The following is a 23,891-nucleotide window of genomic DNA, read 5'->3' as shown; positions in this document are numbered from 1 at the left end:
TTTGGGTAGTTTAATCAATTAAATTTATAGGTTGAGTGATATACGGCTGGATTATTTCCTGAATGACTTAGAATGAAACGAATGACTTAGGATGAACCAAATAACTATAAGAATTTTATTAACTATAAAATTTAACATTTTCGGACAACAACTAAACCGTGAATTCATTTTCACTACAGCGGTAAATAAAATTTAAAGCCTAGATCATATATACTCACGTGGATAAGTAAATCACTATGGAAACTGTCCCAAACATAGACTTAAAATAAAATATAGACTACACTATTTACATCTCAACGCGGACAAACAACCTTTTTTGTACACATGTTTACTTCTGGGTACAGTCGACCGAGCCTTCCTCATCCAGCCTATGTTGTCACGTCTTTAATATTATCAATATTTTTTTTCTTGTTATACACATATATTGAGATATTAATACTACAGTTTAATAAAGTAGGTTTTAATATTCCATAGATGTATTAAATAGTCCTTATACTACTAAATTATAAGTCGGATACTGTTTAATAAGGATAAGTTCTTTACAATATGACAACACCGATTAGAGGCGAGGGAGCCTATTCATTCATTTATTACCTTGTAGTACGTGTCGCACGTGTGCGGTAAAGCTTTGTTGCCGCTATCTCCCCGGCTGTATTAACGCATTTTCTTAGCTTGTAGTCCTTAAGTGTTTATTTTATTGACTTTTTCTGTTCAAAAACTATAAAATATGGTTCGCCAGTGCCAAATTTGCAAGAAATTTGACTTAAATAATCCATTTAAGTCTTGAAACGACTTTTTGACCGGTAGGCAACTCTCAATTTACCCATTGGCAGTCAGTGGCGTTGTTGTAGAAAGGCACTTATTTAGATAATATTTTAGTAAAATGTAAAATCTGAATTTTTTCTTTTACATTACATTATTTACTTACTTACATTGTAACAAAATCATAATTATAACCCTGTTAATAATTAATACTGTTTTTATTAAAAATATATTCCGGTTTATTCTAAAATTATCTTCAGAATCTAAAGTAACGTACAAGAATTTTAAAATGATATTACATTATGAAACAATATTTTTTAATATACCGGGTCGTCTCAAAAGTGGCTCAACCCTATAACTTTTTTATTTTTCAGATAAAAAAACAGATTTGTATGTTAGTAGGTATATGACATAAATTAGGATTTATTGACGTATTCAATTGTTTTTGGTCTCTTCCTGTTTCACCGAAATGATTACATCTTTTGATTTTTAAAGGCACCCTCGGTATATTGCTACTTTATTCGATAAAAAATGACACTCTGAATAGAATGACATATCATATGTCAACTTTTGACATTGTCGCTTAAAAACATATCCTATTTTAAATTTCAATCCATTTTTTTTTCAATCCACTAAGTTTTAATCAAGGAGCCTTGGAAAAATAGTTTTGATCGTCTAATAGGTTTCGTGTCTTGTCTAGGCCGGTTAAAAGATGTACAAATCGTATTTTTAGTCATACATATATCAATTTTTTCAAATGGAACAGGGGTGACTCATTAGCATATTTGGAAAAAGCATTTTTTTATGAATATATTGATACCACACACTTGGTATTTCGAGTCAAATTGTCGTTATGAACCGCGTGTTACAATTACACTTAAACCATATGCGAAAATGTCAAAAGTTGACATATGATATGTCATTCTATTCAGAGTGTCATTTTCTATCGAATAAAGTAGAAATATACCGAGGGTGCCGTTTAAAAATTAAAAGTTATAGTCATTTCCGGTGAAACAGGAAGTGACCAAAAACAATTGAATGCGTCAATCAATCCTAATTTATTTCATATACTAACATACTAAATCTTGTTTTTTATTTGAAAATATAAAAAATTATGGGGATGAGCCACTTTTGAGACGCACCCGGTATAATAAAGACAGTACCGAGTTAAATAAATGTAGTTTTTATTTTATCCACTTCCTATCACCTTCCTTGCTTTAATGGAACAGATTTATGTTTTCTCTAATTTACATAATAAGACGTCACTTAACCAGAAAAAAAATTACAACAATCATATATTATTTTTTTCTCTCCCTGTCGCCGATTCTATTATATCTGTGGAATAGATCCTGTTTTGATTAATATTAGGGGTTGTAAATGTTTGACTAAAATTAATAATTTATTATTAATTTAAAAAATTACCTAATTTCGATTATAAAATTTCTTCTATAACGTGTATTTTATTATTTTTATCCTTTTTGGACTCTAATTGTTTTTTCTAAACTTTTATTTAAAAAACCTTTCCTAAATCTTAATAAAATATAAAAAAGTTTAAATACGATATATTTTTAATTTAATTATAGCTTCATTAAAATAAAAAAAATTACCCAGCTATGATACGGAGAGTTCAGGTGTACTTGAGAAACGAAAGACAGTGTTGTGTTTCTCGGCAGAGTCGTCAGGGAACGACCGTTACGACAGAGACAACCTATCTATCGCTCGTGTCGCACTCGTTATAACCTAAAACAATAACACAACAATAACAAGACAGTGTCTGACCGCATGTTCCAGCTATTTATGAATGAGATGCTCAGTCTATATTTTATTTTAAGTCTATGGTCCCAAACATATCAACGACTTCCATTTATCTTCTTTTTGTGTTGCAGACACGGTGCTTCTACTCTATCTATCCTTGTCGAGGACCTATCGTCCACGCGTCAAATTTGAACATTAACTTTAAAAATTTAATTTGTAAAATGCATATATTTGAACAATAATTGAATGATACTGTCACAAAAGTTAATTTAAATAAAAAATAAATTAGCCACTCCGAATATCAATATTCTTAGGAAATCTAACCAGAAAGTATGCATGTGGTTTAATATACATAAAAGAACAACTGAATACTTTACTTGCCTGTGAAAAGATAATTCGGGGACATTTATATTATAATTTCAACACACCAAACACTTTCTTGTCATTTTTACGAGTATTTACCCAAAAATTAAAACCCAACGAGCAAAAAATAGAAATATAATTGCACAAACTTAAAATTAACTTCTCACTGAACACACTTGCATCCTTGGCTATATAAAAGCGGTCGATAAAAGAGTAATTAATACAATGTTTAAAATAAAAAACGCAAAAAACAAGCGTCGTTACCATGTCGTTACATAATGGAAATAACATTATGACATATGATTATGACAAGATTATGACAATACGATGACAATGAAAAAGTTGGTTTCCATAACAATGTATAATTTGTACTTTCTAAACCGGATAAAATTGTAATTATTTTGGAAATACGTGCCACTTTTAATGCGCATGCGTAAAGTCAGGTCCTCGAGAAAGACAAACCTATGGAAAGTTTATAAGTGCAATAAAGAAGGTTTGAAAATGGCATGTCGTGAAGTTGGAGATATATTTTTTAATGCTAAACTTATGGCGTTGATTTATCCACGTAAGTACCGTATGATCGAAAAAAAACGGCGTCCAGTTGGCTTGGAAATGACAATCGATGACATTTCCCATATAATTTTACATATAAAATGACAGCGATCTTCATTTCATAGCCATCGTTGACGCCGTTTTTAATCGATCATACGGTATATATGATCTAGGATTTAAAGACGTTTCAAAATGACGAATGACGTCTCGTAAGTAATGTTTGTGCTTCTGCTACCTTGGTTACGCATCCCAAATCCCAACAATGCATCGAGGACCATGCATGTCAACATATCAAATTCTGACGTATTTTCCTCCACTTATTTGTTCAAAATAATATCGAATAAGGGGTTTTTACCGATTAAAATCGTCATTAAGTCATACATATGAGTTGTAAATCAATGTTTTTAAATGAACTGTTGCCAAAATCTCTCAGAATTAGTGATCAACGATAAAAAGGAATCCCAAAAAGAAGCCGAAAAAATAATCGCGGTTAAACTGGTCTTGGGATTTAATCACTTATCTAAACAAAATTTATTCGAAAAATTAGATTAGCTGATTGACCCATTTCACGATGAGGGAAATAATCAATATTAATTTTGTCTCAGCCTGTATAACTTTTCGGGGGTCAAATTTAAAATTTGATTTAATATAGGTACAATGAATATTTTAATTAAATATCAAGCTATACAGGGTAAATTACAATTTAGGTAGTTTAATTTTAAAGTTTATTCTTCATTATCATAAAATAAATGTGAAATATGTAAAAAAACCTACATTACAGTCATATGCTTCTTAATGAAACTTACCTCTATTTTTTTCCTAGAATACGAAAATCAATTAATATACCAGTTGGGTCCAAAAAGTGTCTCACCCCTATAACTCTTATTTTTTCAGATAAAAAAACGAGATTTGGTATGATAGTATACGACATAAATTAGGATTGACTGACGTATCAATTCTTTTTGGCCACTCCCTGTTTCACCGGAAATTACTACAACTTGATTTTTAAAGGGCACCCTCGGTATTTTTTATTTCATTACTTTATTATAGAAAATGACACTCTGAATATAATGACATATCATATGTAAATTTTCGACACTTTCGCTTAAAAGAAATTGTATTTTAAACTTCAATCTAGAGTGCCATGGCTGTGTTAAAAACATTAATTTTTATTCAAGGATCCTTGGAAAAATAGATTTGATCATCTAATGTTTTTAGTGTCTTGTCCTGGCCAGTTAAAAGATGCCCAAATCGTATTTTTAATCATATATCAATTTTTTCAAATTGAATAAGGGTGGCTCATTAGCATACTTGAAAAAAGCATTTTTTACGAATTAATTTGGTAGGTACCACACACATGGTATTTCGAGTCAAATTGTCGTTATGAATCGCACGTTGCAATTTCAAATAAACCATATTCGAAAATGGTAAAAGGTGACATATGATATGTCATTCTATTCAGAGTGTAATTTTTTATCGAATAAAGTAACAAAATGCCGAGGGTGCCATTTAAAAATCAAAAGTTGTAGTCATTTCCGGTGAAACAAGAAGTGGTCGAAAAGAATTGATACGTCAATTAATCCTAACTTATGTCATATACTAAATATACTAACATACAAAATCTCTATTTTTTATTTGGAAAAATGAAAAAGTTATAGGGGTGGGCCACTTTTGAGGAGCACCCTGTATAGTGTGTCCATTACAAAAATCACACTTGATGTGTAACTTTTTTAGGGAAACCTTGTAGAACTCTATATATTTTTACAAAATACTTTCACTTAGCTTACATATGCTCCCAGAATTTCATTTCAATAAAAACTCCAGGAGGCAGTGAAATTTTTTTGTACTTATTTTCCCAGTGAGTAAATATATTTTAGGATTTTAAGATTATAGACTATTTCGGATAGGTTCACTAACATAAACATTCACTAAATAAAAAAATTAAAAAAAATCCACTTATTCTCTCAGTCATAAATACTTTTGGCAAATGAGTCAAATGGCAGTACATTGAAAATTTCAAAAATTAAAATATGTATTGCTCTTATTTTCGCGGATTTGAAAATTTGTCACAATATAAATAATAATAGCATAGGCATATCAAAAGAAAACCTACACATTTTACTCCGCATTAAGATAAGGAATGGTAGATTTTAATATTAGTCATTATTGACAAGACATTTCCAAATACCACCTTATCTGAGTTTGTATAACGGTTTCGTGCAATCACCAAAAGACGTAAAATGCATATTTAGGTTTGTGACATGTCAATCATGAAGGTCATTTTTACTAATTGCAGTCCTATTGCTTCTTAAACAAATATTTAATAACAATATTTATTTATAAAAATAAATATTATTAATTTTGTCTATTGGGATTTTGGTTTTTATTTTCGGGTGTCTTTTTTTGTAGTCATTATATACTTAGGTATTCCATTTTCTTCACGGTGATTACTCTTTATATAAACTATTTTTACTAGCTTTCTTGTCACGTATTTAGTGATTATTTCGATGATTATAAACAATGCACAATGAGAGATAATAAAAGATCCACATTATACAAAAATGTATACCAGACATAACTGTAGTATTTACGGAACTAATGTTTCATTGTTTTTCTATTTGCCGTTTGCATTGTACTGGCTTTTATATTTTCTGGAATGCTAATGAGAATAAGAGTTCAAGATTATTTCTTTAACTCACTGTTTAAAAACAATCATAAAACGAAGCTACTCATAGATATTTTTATAGAAATTATTTATTTTATTTACCAGGGTAAATAATAGACACACAAACTTATATACAGTACGTCCCCGTATCATCTTTACAAAAGAAAACACTTTTTATTATTAACATTTTGATTTATACAGAGTCCGGCAATAATGCGTCGAACATTTGTAGCTCCTAGAATAAAAACTGAGGAATTTTGTTTAAATTCAAATCTAAAGTATGAACTAGGCTGTATTTCGGGAAAATATTTTAATTTCTATAGGGTGACTCAAAAAAGTTAGTGGATCGGGATGATTTTTTTTAAATAGAATACCCTGTATATTATTGCATTTTTGGCTTCAAGATATGAGTAACTATATTTCCATAGTTTCTGAGATACTAATAAATAAATAGAAAATACATATTTTTCAGCCTTTAAAAAAATATATTAAAAATACAAGGACAAAACTATATTAGATATTTACTTTACTATAATTTATATCTGTACTTACTTTGCTATAATTATTAGTAGTGGGAACTATCGAATGAATACTATCGAAACATTCGATAGTTGCAATTCATTCGAATAATTCGATAGCTAGTAAGAAAACATTCGTTGAAAACTATTCGAATAAAAATTATCGAATAGACGCGTCATCTGCCTTGAAATATTGTATTCTAGTAATTCGGCAGCAAAAACCATTCATTTATAAAATTCATTCATTTATGAAATTCATTTATTCGTCAGGATCGATTATAATAAAATATTAACTGGATTTTAGTTGTCGCCCGGCGACGTAGGTTTCTTTCCGAGAAACCCGACAGCGGTCGGTGGCAATGCTATGAAAGAAGGCGGCATCTTTGATTTTTTGCGGAGTAGATAAAGATAAGGACACATTATTTTTTTTTATTGAGGTACTAGTATTTACATAAAAACTACATTATGAAGGGCGCTGTTGCCATATATTGGTATTAGTTGATATTAAAGGATATTAGCAAAGAATATTATTCTCTGGCTTTAGTTAGTTAGGGATAGTACGTCTATATATTTTGCATTTTTTTATTAATATTCTGTTGTTACACTGCAATAATACTTGTTATTTTGGATATAGGAAAATGAGTTTTAATGCTTTTAAGCAAAGACTGGTTTAATAAATAATAATAACAGTAATAATTTGTTATACCTATTAACGACAAAATTTAAAATCATTTAATATAAACATTTTTTTTAAGTAGTGGCAAAATATAAACAACAAATTAGATGTCAAAATTATTTATATTAGATCCTATTTAAAAATAATATAGACTCTAAATTTTTTGGCAAGGGTTGTTTTTTAAATAATAATAATTACAGAACTAATTTGTTATATTAACAACAAATTTTAAAATCATGAAATATCAACATTTATTAATTTTCTAAGCATGCAGTGTAATGGATGGAAAATATAAATAAAAAATTAGAAATCAAAATTATTTATATTAGGTGCTTTATATTACTATTTAAAAATAATATTATTTACTTTTACTGGTATTTACTTTAAAAAATAAATGAAATATTTCTTCGCAAAAAACTACATGTGAGAGAATTAGAATAAACAAAATACAAACATCGTTAACTTATTTTTTAAAATTGGCACGTGTAAAACTTTCAATTTAATTTTCTCACCCCATAGTTTGAGTTCGATAACCATTTATTTAACCACATTACTTAAATATTATTATTAAGTTTTACTAATTCATATTATTAAAACATTTAAAATACAAATATCTATTTTTAAAATTAATTGTAAGTTCATCTCATCTCTCTTAAAAATTGCTACTTCTCAAAATTTTCCATTAAAAAATAGACCATATATCATATAAAATTAAATAATTGAAAGATCGGGCTACGGAAAATCACAAAAATTTTCGGAAAAATGTTGACCACCTGCACACGCACACAATCGTCAATTAAAAAAAACTACTATTTTAGTATTTTAAATATTTTAATAAACGCAAAAATAGCACAGTATTTATACGGCGAAGTTATAAAAATTTGGAAGTACTAATAATGCACTGACGCACACAGAAATCAAACGGATACTAAATTTCATTTATCAAAAGCATTCGATAGTCGTGGCTCAACGACCATTTAGTGGCACGGCGCGGTTGTCACGTATGCTTTAGTATACAAATGAATGAATGATTTTATTCGAATAAAACCATTCGATAGTTGAAATCATTCATTTAGTAACCATTCGATAGTCTAATTCATTCGATAGTTCCCATCGCTAATAATTATAGTAATAGTAAACCATGCAGGATGTTCAAAATTCTACGCCAAACTTTCTAAATATAAAATAAGTTTTCATGTTTTTTTTAAACACTTTGTATGTTATTCCTTTGTCAAATTTAGAATTATTAAAAAATTAACATTTTTTGTATTTAAAGTATTTCAAAATTTTTAACAGTTATACCTAATATAATTTTGATTTCATGACAGTTCTTGTATTTGTAATAATTTGTTTAAGGAAGGTTGAAAAATATATATTTTTTATTTATTTATTAATATCTCTGAAATTATTGAAATAGATTTACTCATACTTTAGAACTATGTAAAGTAATCTGAAAGAAAGTCAAAAATGCAATAATATACCAGGATGTTCCATTTAAAAAACAATCATCCCAATCCACTCGCACTTTATTGAGCCACCCTATAGAAGTCAAAATATTTTCCTGAAATACATCCTCGTACCTGCATACTTTTTTAGTTTTTCACTTAAACAAATTGCTCAAGTTTTTATTCTAGGAACTACAGATGCCCGACGCACTATTACCCTTACATACAGGATGAGTCTTAAATAAGTGCTAATATTTTTAGGGGTAGTATATTTCGACCCCAGAAACAAGATTAGGAGGTTTTTTTCGCGAAAAAATTTCTTGGAAAATTTGGATTTTTTTTAGTTTTTAGTTAAAAAACATAATTTCTTGATAATATGGCAACATAGGTAGTAGATTAAATTTGCAACAAAGAAAATCCAGAAAAGATCCAATGGTTCTCAAAATCATTTTTTTTGGAAATTTTTTAATTAAAATAACTCAAAACTTTATTTTAAAACAAAAAACGTTATTTTGGACTTATTTGAAAAACGGTAAAGAGAAAATATGTTTCTTTTATCGAGATCTACCAGCCCTGAAAATATTTGCACTTATTTCAGACTCACCCTGTATAATTTGCATATTTCTGTAAAACATAATTTCACCAAAAAGAAATAAAAACGACGCCGCAGCTTACTACTCCAATTTTCCAACATAAATATCAATAAAAACATCAAAAATCGTCGTTTATTTCAAAATGCTATCGTTATTACGACTATCAAAAGGTATTTGTGGCCGTTAGAGAAGGCACGGTTAAGATTATCTAGCACATTCTTAATTTATTTAAATTGCCCCTAGCTATTCGTTGACGTTTATATCTTTTATTGTGTTGTTCGGATTTAATAACCTAAACTATTCAATGCGTATCCAATAGACCAATGTCCAATAACCACTAATAGAGAAATTTTCATTAGAAGGTATTAAGTAACATATCCTTTAATAGAATGTGAAAACAAATAAGTGTGAAGAAATTCAGGGTCCAAGTGTATAAACTTTTTGGCATTAATGTCTCCATACAAAGTTATTTGCTTATACAAGGCGAATCAAAATCACAGTCATTCATTCTTAATTTGCAAGGTTAAAGTGATGAGTGCCTAGATTACTATCTAGCAACGCATCCATAGTAGACTAGCCATTAATGATCTTAAGAAGTGGACCACGACTAACGACTAACAACACCACTGGTTTATGTTAGAGGAAAACACCCTAACAATACTGAGAAAATTAACACAAGTTTCAAGAAAGAAGAACCCCAAAGAAAACCACAGGAGAGGCAGCTGACACTAGATGAGACCATCATTCACAAGTGGATCTCAAGCTACATAACTTACTTGGGATGGTTTGGTTTGGTGCAAAATCGGCGCAAAAAAGAAAAAAATCGTGCGCAAAAGGGTTTTCCGTCACAATCACAAAAATCTAGGAACCATAGGTGATAAATTAAAGATTTGTCTGGAAAAAATTCAAAGGTAATATACGATAACAGGCAGGGATTTCCCAGAGCCTGTATTCTTATAAGAAACAATATTAAGTATACATCTGTTTCAGAATTTACATCCTGAGATCTTACTCTAATCATAAGTTAACTTAGTATAGAAGATTGTAGACAGTCAATTGCAATATTTCATTTTAAATCACATATTATTCTCTGTCAATTGTTTTGGAGAACCCTTTTTAAATTATTTTTTATTTAACAAAAAATGCAAGACCGCAAGAGTCTTGCATGCTGGATCTTCCGTACGTCTTGCACTGGTCTTGATCTTGCAGCTCTAACGCTAGGCTTGGTCTTGCACAAAATGCAAAACCAAGATCAAAACCAGTCTCGCTCATTACTATATTAAATGTATTCGATTTTATGAATCATTTAATTCTTCTTTTCATTAAATGAAACTTTCGAAAAAATAGTATCTACGGCTAAAGTAAAATAAATAAAACTATTAATTCTTACACTTCAAAATTACTATAAAATGAAATTCGCATAGGTACCTAAGTCAAAAATTTAATATACAGAGTGGTCCGAATTGTATTCCGGAAACTTCGCCAGCATATTCTGCAGATAAAAATAAGTAAAAAAAGTTCGTATAAATGTAAGTCCTAAAATGCTTAGTTCTGGAGATACAGGGTGTAGAAATTTCATTTTTATTTTCGATTTTTTCCAAATAATTTATGAAGCAACGTCAATATTTGGATGAAAATTGGTGTCTGGGAGTTTTTTGACATGACAAATTTGATTTTGATGTCAATATGACTCCTATTTGTAGGGGGCGCCACCTACATGTGTTTAAACTGTTTTAAAGGGTAATACATTTTCGTCTATACCTGTATAAAACTACTGAGTGAAAAAATATACATTTACGACGCGACGTCTTCTACGTAAAAAGGTCTCTTGGTAAAAATAGCTACGAGTAATGGTTCTCGAGATATTTAGAATCGAAATTATCATTACCTGCCATTATTGACATAACTTAATTAAACATGTTGGCTAAATAGTTATTAGCCTGAAATAATAAATTTGAAATGTTTTTGTACCAAAAGCTCAACAGAAACTGTTTTATCACAATTTTTTCGCAGAAAAAAGTAATATAATATATAATAGAAAAAATATAACATATATGTTTATTTTTTGTCAATAATGACATGTATTGACTATTTCCATTCTAAATATCTTGAGAACGGTTGCTCGTAGCGATTTTTATCAAGAGACATTTTTTGCGTAGAAAGTCACGGAAATGTATATATTTTCACTCGGTAGTTTTATACAGGTACAGACAAAAAGTTATTACCTACTCTTCTAAACAGTTAAAACACATGTAGGTGGCGCCCCCTACAAATAGGAGTCATATTGATATCAAAATCAAATTTCTCATGTCAAAAAACTCCCAGACACCAATTTCCATCCAAATATTGACGTTACTTCAGAAATTATTTGGACAAAATCGAAATAAAAAATGAAACTTCTTCATCCTGTATCTCCAAAACTACGCATTTTAGAACCAAATTTTTTAAACAAGTTTTAAACACCATGATATGAAGTTTCCGGAATATAGTTCGGACCACCCTGTATATTGTTCTAAATTATAATAATATTTATATATCTTCTATATATATTATAATCTGATGAATTTTTTGTCAATAATGGCACGTATTGACTATTTCCATTCTAAATATCTTGAGAACGGTTGCTCGTAGCGATTTTTATCAAGGGACATTTTTTGCGTAAAAAGTCACGGAAATGTATATATTTTCACTCGGTAGTTTTATACAGGTACAGACAAAAAGTTATTACCTACTCTTCTAAACAGTTAAAACGCATGTAGGTGGCGCCCCCTACAAATAGGAGTCATATTGATATCAAAATCAAATTTCTCATGTCAAAAAACTCCCAGACACCAATTTTCATCCAAATATTGACGTTACTTCAGAAATTATTTGAAAAAAATCGAAATAAAAATGAAACTTCTTCATCCTGTATCTCCAAAACTACGCATTTTAGAACCAAATTTTTTAAACAAGTTTTAAACTCCATGATATGAAGTTTCCGGAATATAGTTCGGACCACCCTGTATATTGTTCTAAATTATAATAAATAAATTCATTTAGACTTGAAAAAGGTACACATTATATGTGCTTTTATAACTCTAAATCCCATGGGTAAAAGACATTAAAAAAACGACCTCACCTTTTACTTAACAGGTTAATTCTTGTTGTGACTCGTCAAGAGGAAGCGGCGTAAATTATATACCACTTCAACCGCCTCTGTAAAGAAGAAATAAATCTAGAAAAAGCAAAGAGAACGTAGTCTCCTCAGGTTGGAAGAAGATAACGAGAATAGAAGAAACCGCGACTCTTGGGATCTTAAAATAAACGTTTGTTTGACCTCGTAACGTACAGGTAGACTCCACGACAAAAAAGAACGAAAGGATATCTTGCCTTGTCTCGTGTGATTCAAGCGGAACAATAGGCATGTAAGATCGTATACCTAATGTAGAATTCATATTGCAGAAAATTTAATTTTAAAATGATATTTTTTATAAAAAAATTGATAACATCATCATCATCATTTTCAGCTTATTCAACCATTTCCAATTATTAAGTTATAACTCTAAACCCTACCACGTAAATCAATTTAGTGTCTGACACCTCGCGCCTTTTCTTATAAATTTAAATTTAATTTCTGACATATTTAAGCAAAAATAAAAACAGATAGATATATCTAGAATATCTGAAATAACAGGTTGAAATAATGCCATTACCAATAAAAATGATAATATATATATTTTATGTTATTAATATTTAGAGTTTGAAATAATTATTATCAGCCGAGTTAAATTAGACAAATCTGGGGTCAATCTTAGACTTGGGCTGATATGTGTCAAAAGTCCCCGAAGATAGAAGATAAGCTCGATGAGTGGGGAGGACTTAAATGTCAATTTTTTCACATTTTTGTTTATATTTCATCTACGGAAAAACACTCTATATGCAAAAATAAAGCTGAAAACATTCTCTACAAATTTGGTTGAATGCATTTTTTTACAGGTCTAACCTTTTGAGAATTACAGGGTTGACAAAATTAACACTATTTCTGCTATTGTATTTTCGCATCTAAAATCTAAAATCCAATTAAAATTCAAATTTAACCTTTCATATTAATAATGGTAATATTAAGGGGTGCTTATGTTATCCTTCAAGACTTGTCATATCATAATATGTCAACTTTTCACATTTTCTTTTAAAAAAATTATTACTTAATATGTATTATTTTACATGTATAGTGTCATGGCTAGGTTAAAAACACTAATTCTTAATCAAAGAGCCTTGGAAAAAAAAGAATTGATCGTCTTTTTTTTTTGTGTCTTGTCATGGCCGGTTAAAAGATGTCCAAATCGTATTTTTAGTAATATCTCAATTTTTTCAAATGGAACGAGGATGGCTCATTAGCACATTTGGAAAACTTTGGCCCACTTGGTATTTCGAGTCAAATTGTCGTTATATTTATAGTCATGGCACTCCAAATTGAAATTGAAAATTCAATTTTTTTAATTGAAAATGTCAAAAAGTTGACATATGACATGTCAACTTTCATTCAGAATGTCATTTTCAATTAAATAAAGTAGAAGGATAACGAGTGTAATTTAAAAATCACAAGTTTTAGTCATTTCCAGTGAAACCGGAAGTGACCGAAAACAGTTCAATAAATCAATCAATCCTTATTTATATCATATACTAACATACCAAATCTCGTTTTTTTATCTGAAAAAAAAAGATACCGGTTAGTATATGACATAAATTAGGATTGATTCACGTATTCAATTGTTTTCGGTCACTTCCTGTTTTACCGGAAATGACTGCAATTTTTGATTTTTAAATAACCCTCGATATTTTTTTTTACTTTATTCGATAGAATATGACACTCTGAATAGAATGACATTATATGTCAACTTCTGACATTTTCGCATATGGTTTATTTGAAATTGAAACATGCGGTTCAGAACCATGGTACAAAGAATACAAGGTATGATCGATAGCGGCTCCAATTTCGTTCAGTTCGCGCATACCACCTGTGACGTCACTAGGAAAATATAAATAAAAAATAAAGAAAGTTGACAAGAGATCTGCATTTTTTGGGGTTATGGTTAAGAATTGTTTATTTTTAAGACTTTTTAGTTCGTTTAATTTAATAATTACTAAAACCAGAAGTTCCAAAAAAATATATTTAAAAATAATAATTATCTATTAACATGGATTTGGACTTTGGACCATAATAGGTAAGAATACTAAATTTATTTCTATATTCGGTACCTATAAAATTGTTTATTAGGTTTTTAGTTTGCGATGTTTATGGTAAATAATTTTCATGTTCATTGCCTCTGATTTCACATCAGGACAGAGATGAGGATATATATGGAAAAGTAACCACAAGAGGAATTATTACATCATTTAAAAAATGTTGGGAATTTTATTGTTTCCCATCGAAAAGTAGAAAATGCCAATGCAGATGAATGTATTGTAATTGTGATAGAAGTAATTCCAAGGGTGAAGTTTATTATAATTAGTTACCTGGTGCTTTTCTTTTTATATGTAGATGTTTCAGGTTTTGAGAATAAATCGATTGAACGAAACCCAAAATTTAGAGGAAGTATTTGCATACCCAGAATATGCCCATCAATGATTATATAGCTCAAATTTCCTTTAATGGTAGGCAATTATTCAATGCAAATTAACTTTTTAAGTGACTGAAATATTAAATAGTTTACAATATGGTATATCAATTAAAAATATATTACTTTTAGATACAATTAGGGCCCGATACATTTCAAAAACTAGAATATTATTTTATATTAAATGAGGTATTGTACCAACAATCAATTTATATTAATACCAGAGATTAAAAAATAACAGAATAAATAGTTCTTTTTTTTATACTACAAAAATAAACTATAGAATACAACAGCATGGTACAAAGAATACAAGGTATGATCGATAGCGGCTCCAATTTCGTTCAGTTCGCGCATACCACCTGTGACGTCACTAGGAAAATAATGAATAAATAAAAAATAAAGAAAGTTGACAGGAGATCTGCATTTTTTGGGGTTATGGTTAAGAATTGTTTATTTTTAAGACTTTTTAGTTCGTTTAATTTAATAATTACTAAAACCAGCAGTTCAAAAATATATTTAAAAATAATAATTATCTATTAACATGGATTTGGACCATAATAGGTAAGAATACTAAATTTATTTCTATATTCGGTATAAAATTGTTTATTAGGTTTTTAGTTTGCGATGTTTATGGTAAATAATTTTTATGTTCATTGCCTCTGAATTCACATGAGGACAGAGATGAGGATATCTATGGAAAAGTAACCACAAGAGGAATTGTTACATCATTTAAAAAATGTTGGGAATTATATTGTTTCCCATCGAAAAATAGAAAATGCCAATGCAGATGAATGTATTGTAATTGTGATAGAAGTAATTCCAAGGGTGAAGTTTATTATAATTAGTGACCTGTGCTTCTTTTTATATGTAGATGTTTCAGGTTTTGAGAATAAATCGGTTGAACGAAACCCAAAATTTAGAGGAAGTATTTGCATACCCAGAATACGCCCATCAAGGATTATATAGCTCAAATTTCGTTTGATCATAGGCAATTATTCAATGCAAATTAACTTTTTAAGTGACTGAAATATTAAATAGTTTACAATATGGTATATCACTGTAAAAATATATTACTTTTAGGTACAATTAGGGCCAGATACATTTCAAAAAGTAGAATATTATTTTATATTAAATGAGGTATTGTACCAACAATCAATTTATATTAATACCGCAGATTACAAAATAACAGAATAAATAGTTCTTTCTTTTATACTACAAAAATAAACTATAGAATACAACAGTATTAAAAAAAAAGTTATGTCTCGCCGAGATGCGAACTCCGGTCTCTCGCTTCCTAGCCCAACTCCTTACGCACTGCTCCACAGTAACTTGCTTAGCGACAATTCAATGACGGTATATAAACAAAAAAACAGGTTTATAACAATACCTTGACGATTTGAACTGGCGCGCGGAGCGTGCTGACCAATAGCGCCTGTTATCACCTGTGACGTAGCGACCAACCTGCGCAATATCATACCTTGTATTCTTTGTACCATGTGATATATCATTCTATTCAGAGTGTCATTTTCTATCAAATAAAGTAAAGATAGGTGCCAAGGGTGCCATTTAAAAATCAAAAGTTGAATCCTAATTTATATCATATACTAACATACCCAATATCGTTTTTTTATCTGAAAAAATAAAAAAGTTATACGGATGAGCCGCTTTTGAGATACACCCGGTGTAATGGTGAGCCACTTTTAAGGAATAGCCAGTATACATTATATAATAAAAATAAATAGTGAACAATTCAAATAATTAATTAATAGAAATATTAGTTTAATAGGCTTGCAATAAACATTTCTGATAAATCAAGCCTCTAACTGACAATTATTTGTTAAAATACCTCCAAACAATTTACTGAATTTATGGTTAATTAAATTTAAGGCAGGTCATTATTCCATGTACCATAATATTAACAGAGGGATTGCATCAAAGGGGCATCGGCAACATAAATGTCGATATCGCAGACCCGTGAGAAAGCTCTGAAACTCTGAACTGGAAGAAGAAAGCAAAAGGAAATTAAAAGTGTAGGTTAGTGACATCGCAATAGAGTTGGAAGATAACCGCCAATGCCGGCATACAACAGATTTAACCAGCATTAAGGCAAATTTATACATACATATACAGCACAATTTTACTTATCTATTTTTTATTTATGATGTTCAACAAATTCTTTGGATTTGCAAACTAAATTAAAATTAGTAAACGTAATGACAAAATTGTGATGACAAACTGATAATTGCAAAAAGTAAATCTAAATTAAGTGTAATATATTGAGAGCAACTTAAATTTATTAACAAAATATTATTATCAACAACCGACTAACTACGATAGTAGATTCCTATCAGCCAATAGAACAGGCAGGTTTTCGAAAAGGCTTTAGTACCATCGATCATCTACAAACAATTAAAACAGTCATTGAAAAAACAATTGAATGCAATATACCGCTACATTTGGCGTTTGTAGACTACCAAAAAATATTTGACAGCATCGAAACCTGGGTCATTTCTAGCTGCAATGAAGAGAATCGATTACAGATATTCCATTATTAAAAATATCTATGATAGTGCCAACCTTTCAAGTTAAATTAGATGATGCGCCCAAAACAGAAAAAATACCACTCGGCAAGGAGATACTATAAAAAATGTCTATATCTATGTGGCGGATTAATCTCTCCAAAAAATCCACTGCAAGAAACTCTACAAAATAAAATAGTTATTTTTTGTAAACATTTCTGCGTTAATCCCAAACGGAAACTACTGTCAGAAGTTAGGTTTACAGATACCGTGCTGGCAACTGTTACTTTTGGGTCGGCATTTACATGTGTGGATTAGTGTGGAAGTAAATCGCATAGGGATCTTATTAAGTCGGAGTGAGAGAAATGTGACCGACCGATGCGACGCGCGACGGTGTGCTGTTGCGGCGTTGCCGATACGCCTTCAAATTCCACTTAAAGTAAAATCACGATCGCAAACCGCTTATTTTTAAAAGACTTTTTTTTCAAGAGATAACTAGATAAAATCATTAGACATGTTTCTGAGCATCTGAAATGGAATTATAAGGATATCGTTAGGGTGTCATTTTTTTATAACGAGAAAACGTCAGTAATCGCGAAAATTTAAAAACTCAACTTTTTAACACATAACAGGCCATAACTCAAAAACAACTTTAGATATTGAAACTTTTTTTTATTTTCAAGATCGGATATTTTACAATATATTTTTCCATTCAAAAATTGTAAACAATCCATCCATTTACTTTTAGAGCATAGCAATTTTCAGCAATCGGGTAAGTTTTTTATTGATAAAGATTTTCACATACCGTCTACAAAGAAAATGCAGCAGAAATATTAACAAAGTTCTTGAAAAAACTACAGTCTATTATTTCTAATAGATTTCGAGATATCGATTTTTGAATTCAGAGTTCTAATAGCGCGACCACTATCAAACACCCACTCAATTCCACTTATTTTTACCAAAAATGCAAGTGTTTCTAGCTTGCACCTAAAAAAAATCAAGCTATAGGGAAAATTACAACGACTCGTTAATAAACAAACAAATTAAGTGTCACGAGACGTAATTAAATCGTGAAGCTGAACGCATGACGTACACCTTTCCCTAGAACTTTAAGTACTGACAGAGGTATTGATTGGGTCGACCGGTCAACTGCGATAAATCTGCTATATCCCCTTCCTGCTATAGCCCCTTCTACGTCTCTTAGCGATGTGCACAGTTTCTCGGTTTATTTCATACGTTTGGCAACGTGTTTACTGTCCTCTCTTTGTTCAGTACATTATAAACGCATTGTACTCTTCTTACATACGGAAATCTCGACCCAAGACTAATCTTCGCCAACCCTTAGTATACAAATTTGCCTAACGAACAAAAACATGTTTAACGTATCGGAAAGTTTATCTCTTTCCGTCGTCGGAAGCAAAAAAAACAAAGAATAAAGAAAAACACTATTTAAAATTTTTAAGTTCAACTCTTTGAGAACATTTTAGTTTTTTAAAACAGATACGTCTACAAAAAACGTTGACGTTCTGTTAAAATGACATTATATCAAGTTAAACTTCAAAATTAACAATTACTACGTGATAACAATTATTACTTAATAAGGTAAAACCAATTTTTTTTAATTTTTACGTATGTTATGTTTTTTTATGTTATGTTCTTTAAAATCAAAGAAGCGATTGCCATACATTACTAACATCTACAGATGCATGAGCAATACATTTATTTTTATTAGATTGTATTAAAAAAGCCTCAAAAAATAACTATTTTATTTTGTAGATTTTCTTGCAGCGGCGAAATACCCATATAGGATTTTTTGGAAAGGACATACCATCTCTCCCAAGTTATTTACACTGGCACTGAAAAATGTGTTTAGGAAATTAGAATGGGGAAATAGAGGTCTAAACATCGATGGGGTACACCTTAGCCATCTTAGGTTCGCAGACGATATTATTTTGCTGAGCATCGACATTCAAGAACTCAACACCATGCTAAAGGAGCTAAATGACCAATCCCAGAAAATTGTCCTTAAAATGAACTTGAAGAAAACTAAGATAATGAACAACAATAGCCATAACATTACTGTAGATAACGTTGTTATTGAAAACGTGGACCGTTATATATATTTAGGTCATAAATTCAAGCTGGATAAAGAGAACGAAAATACGGAGATCAAACGCAGGATCCATTTGGCATAGGTAGCATTTGGAAATATGAACGATATTTTCAAAGATAAAAAGGTGCCCCCAACCTAAAGAAAAAGGCTTACGACAGCTGCATCCTACCTGTGCTTCCGTATGGCTTAGAGAATATGGCAATTACCCAAAAAACAGCAGAGTAACTACGAGTTGCACAAGACCCATGGGGAGAAGCATTTTAGGAGTCACAATGTGAGAAAAAATACGGAATACCCATATACGGTGAAAAAAACAAAAGTAATAGATGTTGTTAAAAGAGTGACAATGGATCGGACATGTATTGTGGCGAGACAGGATCCAGACCGATGACCCCAAAAAGTCATGCTATGGAAACCTAGGGGAACTACAAGAAGTGTAGAACTACATCGGCCAATTTCTTTTTTGGTCGGCCCAACCAAAAAAGAAATTGGCCGATGACGTCAGAACAGTGGTAGGAAGACAATGGATGAGACTGGCTAGAGATCACGGAGCATGGAAAAACCTAGAAGAGGCCTATATCCAACACTGAATGGAACCAGGATGAGAAAGAAGAGAAGAAGATATTGAGAGCAACCGAAAGGATTTAGGAGACATTTAATTTTATTGAAAATTTATCTAAGTTAATTATTCTTGCGTTATAATGATACTAGCGTGTACCCGCGACTTCGGTCGAGTCGAATTAACCATTTGTAATGGTGATGATAAAGCAAAGCAAGAATTTCGATTAACATACAAATAAAAAAATAAATAAATAAATAAAAATATATAAAATTTTCTCACATTAATGTCAGCATGAGAAAAAACAATATGGCGATATTATTACATAACTTGGTAATATTTGAGGGGTAGTTTCATCTCGTTGGAAGTTGACTTTCGAAAAATCCGTTTGCCAAAAATAAGCTTTTTACGTCAAGCAGTTTAAGCAGAATCGTGGTTAATTAATTAACCAACTTTTTTGTATGATTTTTTAAAAAATTTCAAAATATGTAAAAAAAAACAAAATAAATTATGCGTGTCCAAGCGTTTCACCGAAAGACTAACCGTTTTTTAAATAACAAATATTGTAATATGTATTTGAGGGGCATTTTAACCCTCTTGGAATTTGAGATTCGAGAAACCCCTCCTTTTCGAACCTCTACACCCCACAGTCAATCCGTTTGCCAAAAATCAGCTTTAAACGTCAAAAAGTTTAAGCAGAATCGTGATTACTCAATGGTCATATTTTATGAAACACCCTGTATAAATTTTTAAAAAATCTTAAAATATGTAAAACAACAAAATAAAATATAAGTGTTTGAGAGTTTTTCCGAAAAACTCACCGGTTTTTAAATAAAAAAATATTCTAATATTTGAGGAGTGGTTTCACCCTCTTAGAATTCGAGTTTCGAAAAATCCCTTCTTATCGAACCTCTACCTTAAAGTCAATCCGTTTTCCAAAAATCAGCTTTTTACGTCAAGCGCTTTAGCAGGATCGTAATTTTTAAACAGATTTTAAAACAGATTTTTTAAAACACCCTGTATACATTTTTAAAAAATCTTAAAATATGTAAAAAAACAAAATAAAATATACGTGTTTAAGCTTTCTTTCGGAAACTTGACGGTTTTTTAAATAACAAATATTGTAATATTTGAGGGGTGGTTTCACCCCCTTGGAACTGGAATTTGGAAAAATCCCTTCTTATCGAACCTCTACACCCTAGAATCAACCTGTATGCCAAAATTGAGCTTCTTACGTTGAGTGGTTTGAGCAGGATCGTGATTAATCAGTGAGGTCAGTCTCTTTTTACTCAGCTGAACTCGCTTTTGAATTTACATAAGCAAAAACTAAAAATAATTATTTTTTAGTCGACTTCAACAAGATGAGTACAATTCTTTGGCTGCTAAAATAGTGCTCCTTTTCCCACAAAGCCAAAGGGAGTGTATTACTGTCCCCCTGTGAAAAGAGCATGTTGTCCATTTCACAAGACAGTTATGGCTAAGGGCAAACTAGTGAATCACTGCAGAAATATTTTATTTAGATCTGGTGATACCCAAAAACAAAGAAAAAGGCCAGATGACGAAGACTTTTGGTATTGTCCCGAAACAAAAAAAAGATAATTTAGAAGGTATAGCATTACAATAGTAAAATTTAGTTGAAATTAGCAGAAAGCAATCATTTTTAGATACATTTAAAGAAGAAATTGCATAGCTGCAACATAATACCGAGCCATGGAATAAAGTAATGGAATATTGGACTCGAACCTGGGAAGTTCGATCCACATCATGTGACATGTCATCCTCAGTGTCGCAATACCTTGAAAAATGACCAAACCAAACCAATGTTTATGCTGTACATACTAAAAATAAACTTTTAACAGAGATATTTTTGCCTTACTTTAAGAATTTTATTTTACTCAAATGAAACAAAAAGAAAATTGTTCGGAAAATTGAAAAGTCTCAAATTTAAAAATATATTTATTCAGACTAAGTAAAAACTTTTGTCGCTTCAATTCGTTCGTATTTTAAAACAAACTTTTACCCTTGTTTATATCATATACAAGGCTTTTACTAATATTCATTTTGAGAAATAAGTTACTCAAATGCAGATTGAATATACTTTAATCAAGAAAACCATTATATAACTTTAAATTCGAGGCATTTCAAACAGAGTAAATGCAATTTTTATTGTAGAATTAGTTTATTTTCGCGTTAAATGATTTGATATCTTAAAACAACAATCGTTTGTGTCTTAGATATAGTAATACTAAATATTTAAATCTAAAATTTTTATTCTTGTTTTATAAAATAAATCATTCATTAGGAGAATATTGCAGCATTAAATTTATCATTCTAAATAATTAGTATAAATATATATTTCTTTGCGTATATACAAAGTTAAGATTTATTCTATTTGAGTATTAAATGTTCAAAATATGAATATTCTTTTTTGTGTGTAGATTTCCAGTATTTTGAATATAATATAATGAACCCTCTACAAAGGTACAATCTTTGCTTATTTTATACTCATAGAAATTTTAGTTGAGGAGTACTTCAACTAAAATTTCTATGGCGAAAAAATGCAACCGAAGTTATAATTAAAAATCAAATAAAAAATATACAATGGGCAATAAAACCATCGAATGAAGAAAAGGAATAAATTCATAATATAACAGGATACTAAGGAAAATGCTTATTCATGCCCCCAATGTATACCAATAAAACTAATTCTATTATTATACTATAATTATTTAATAACAGGTCTGTAATAATAGTTCTCAATGCTAATATTGTTTAATGATTAATAATAGGAGACAGTCTTTTTCCTTATTGTGCAACTGCACATTAATGATATTACGTTAAACACTACAAACGCATGCATGATTTTCCAACGATAGGCTCGACTAGGCTCGTACCTTCACGTAAAAAGCAGCTTAAGCAAGTGAATGCAAAATATAAAATATCACTGGCAGAATAGAGATCTCTTTTAATAATTGCAAAGAATAAAGTAACAGCGGCGTATCTTAATATCTGCATATTTGGTAATATTTTTAATAATAAATAATATTTTTAATATTCAAAATATTTCAGAGAAAAAAATATAATACTTTTAAATGATATTGTTATTGTGAATGGGAAAAGGGAAGTTAATCACCGCAAACTTATAGATCTACTGTGTCCCCCTTTCTGGAGTTATAACTCATCTTTCAGTCACAGGGTTTTGACAAAAGCCAGTATCTGAGACGGTCTTACAGAGGTTAGTTCTTCATCTCCATATCAGTCATACCAAAGTTTATGTCATGAATGAGGTGTTCTGGTGTTTCCCCATTTTCTCTCATAGAATCCGCTTTCGCCCTTGTTTCCCAGCTTCAATCTACTGAAGTGTTCATTAAGGAAACAGTGGACTGTTAAAAACCCCGTGACAATCCGAATATTGATTTTACTTAAATAAAGGAAAATTTTTGATGATATTATATAGTTGAATGTCTCAATTTACAAATCCAAAATTTTGTCTCAAAATAAAGCGGTTATAAAATTACATCTATCTATTAGAGTTAACTGAAGTTACTTCTAGCAAAATAAAACCCTAATTCACCGTAAAACACCAAAACACTTTACTTACACCACCGAACGCGCGTTTCGCTAACCATGTTAGCATTATCAGCAGACGACGAAGACTAAGATAATGATTACGTCTGCAAAACGCACGTCCAGTGTTAAGAAGTAAAGTGTTCTGGTGTATTATGGTGAATTAGTGTTTTATATTGCTTTTATAAAACCAAAGTTTTCAAC

General features: G+C 30.3%; 1 protein-coding gene and 1 long non-coding RNA gene across 3 annotated transcripts in view; one reads left to right on the top strand and one right to left on the bottom strand.

The window, feature by feature from the left end:
• Nucleotides 1-23,891, bottom strand: part of LOC115884779 (TNF receptor-associated factor 4) — a 199,008-nt gene that overhangs the window by 68,794 nt on the left and 106,323 nt on the right. The gene's annotated exons all lie outside the window — the stretch shown is intronic.
• On the top strand, nucleotides 21,389-21,995 carry LOC115884799. Its single transcript, XR_004050617.1, has 2 exons — nucleotides 21,389-21,727; nucleotides 21,785-21,995. It is a non-coding gene; the product is annotated as an uncharacterized LOC115884799 (long non-coding RNA).

This window comes from Sitophilus oryzae, unplaced genomic scaffold (genome assembly GCF_002938485.1).
Source record: "Sitophilus oryzae breed Bouriz unplaced genomic scaffold, Soryzae_2.0 scaffold_111_pilon_pilon, whole genome shotgun sequence".
In the NCBI taxonomy this organism is placed as follows: Eukaryota; Metazoa; Arthropoda; class Insecta; order Coleoptera; family Curculionidae; genus Sitophilus; species Sitophilus oryzae.
The sequence above is the reverse complement of the archived record's forward strand: the minus strand, read 5'-3'. Positions and strand labels throughout refer to the sequence as shown.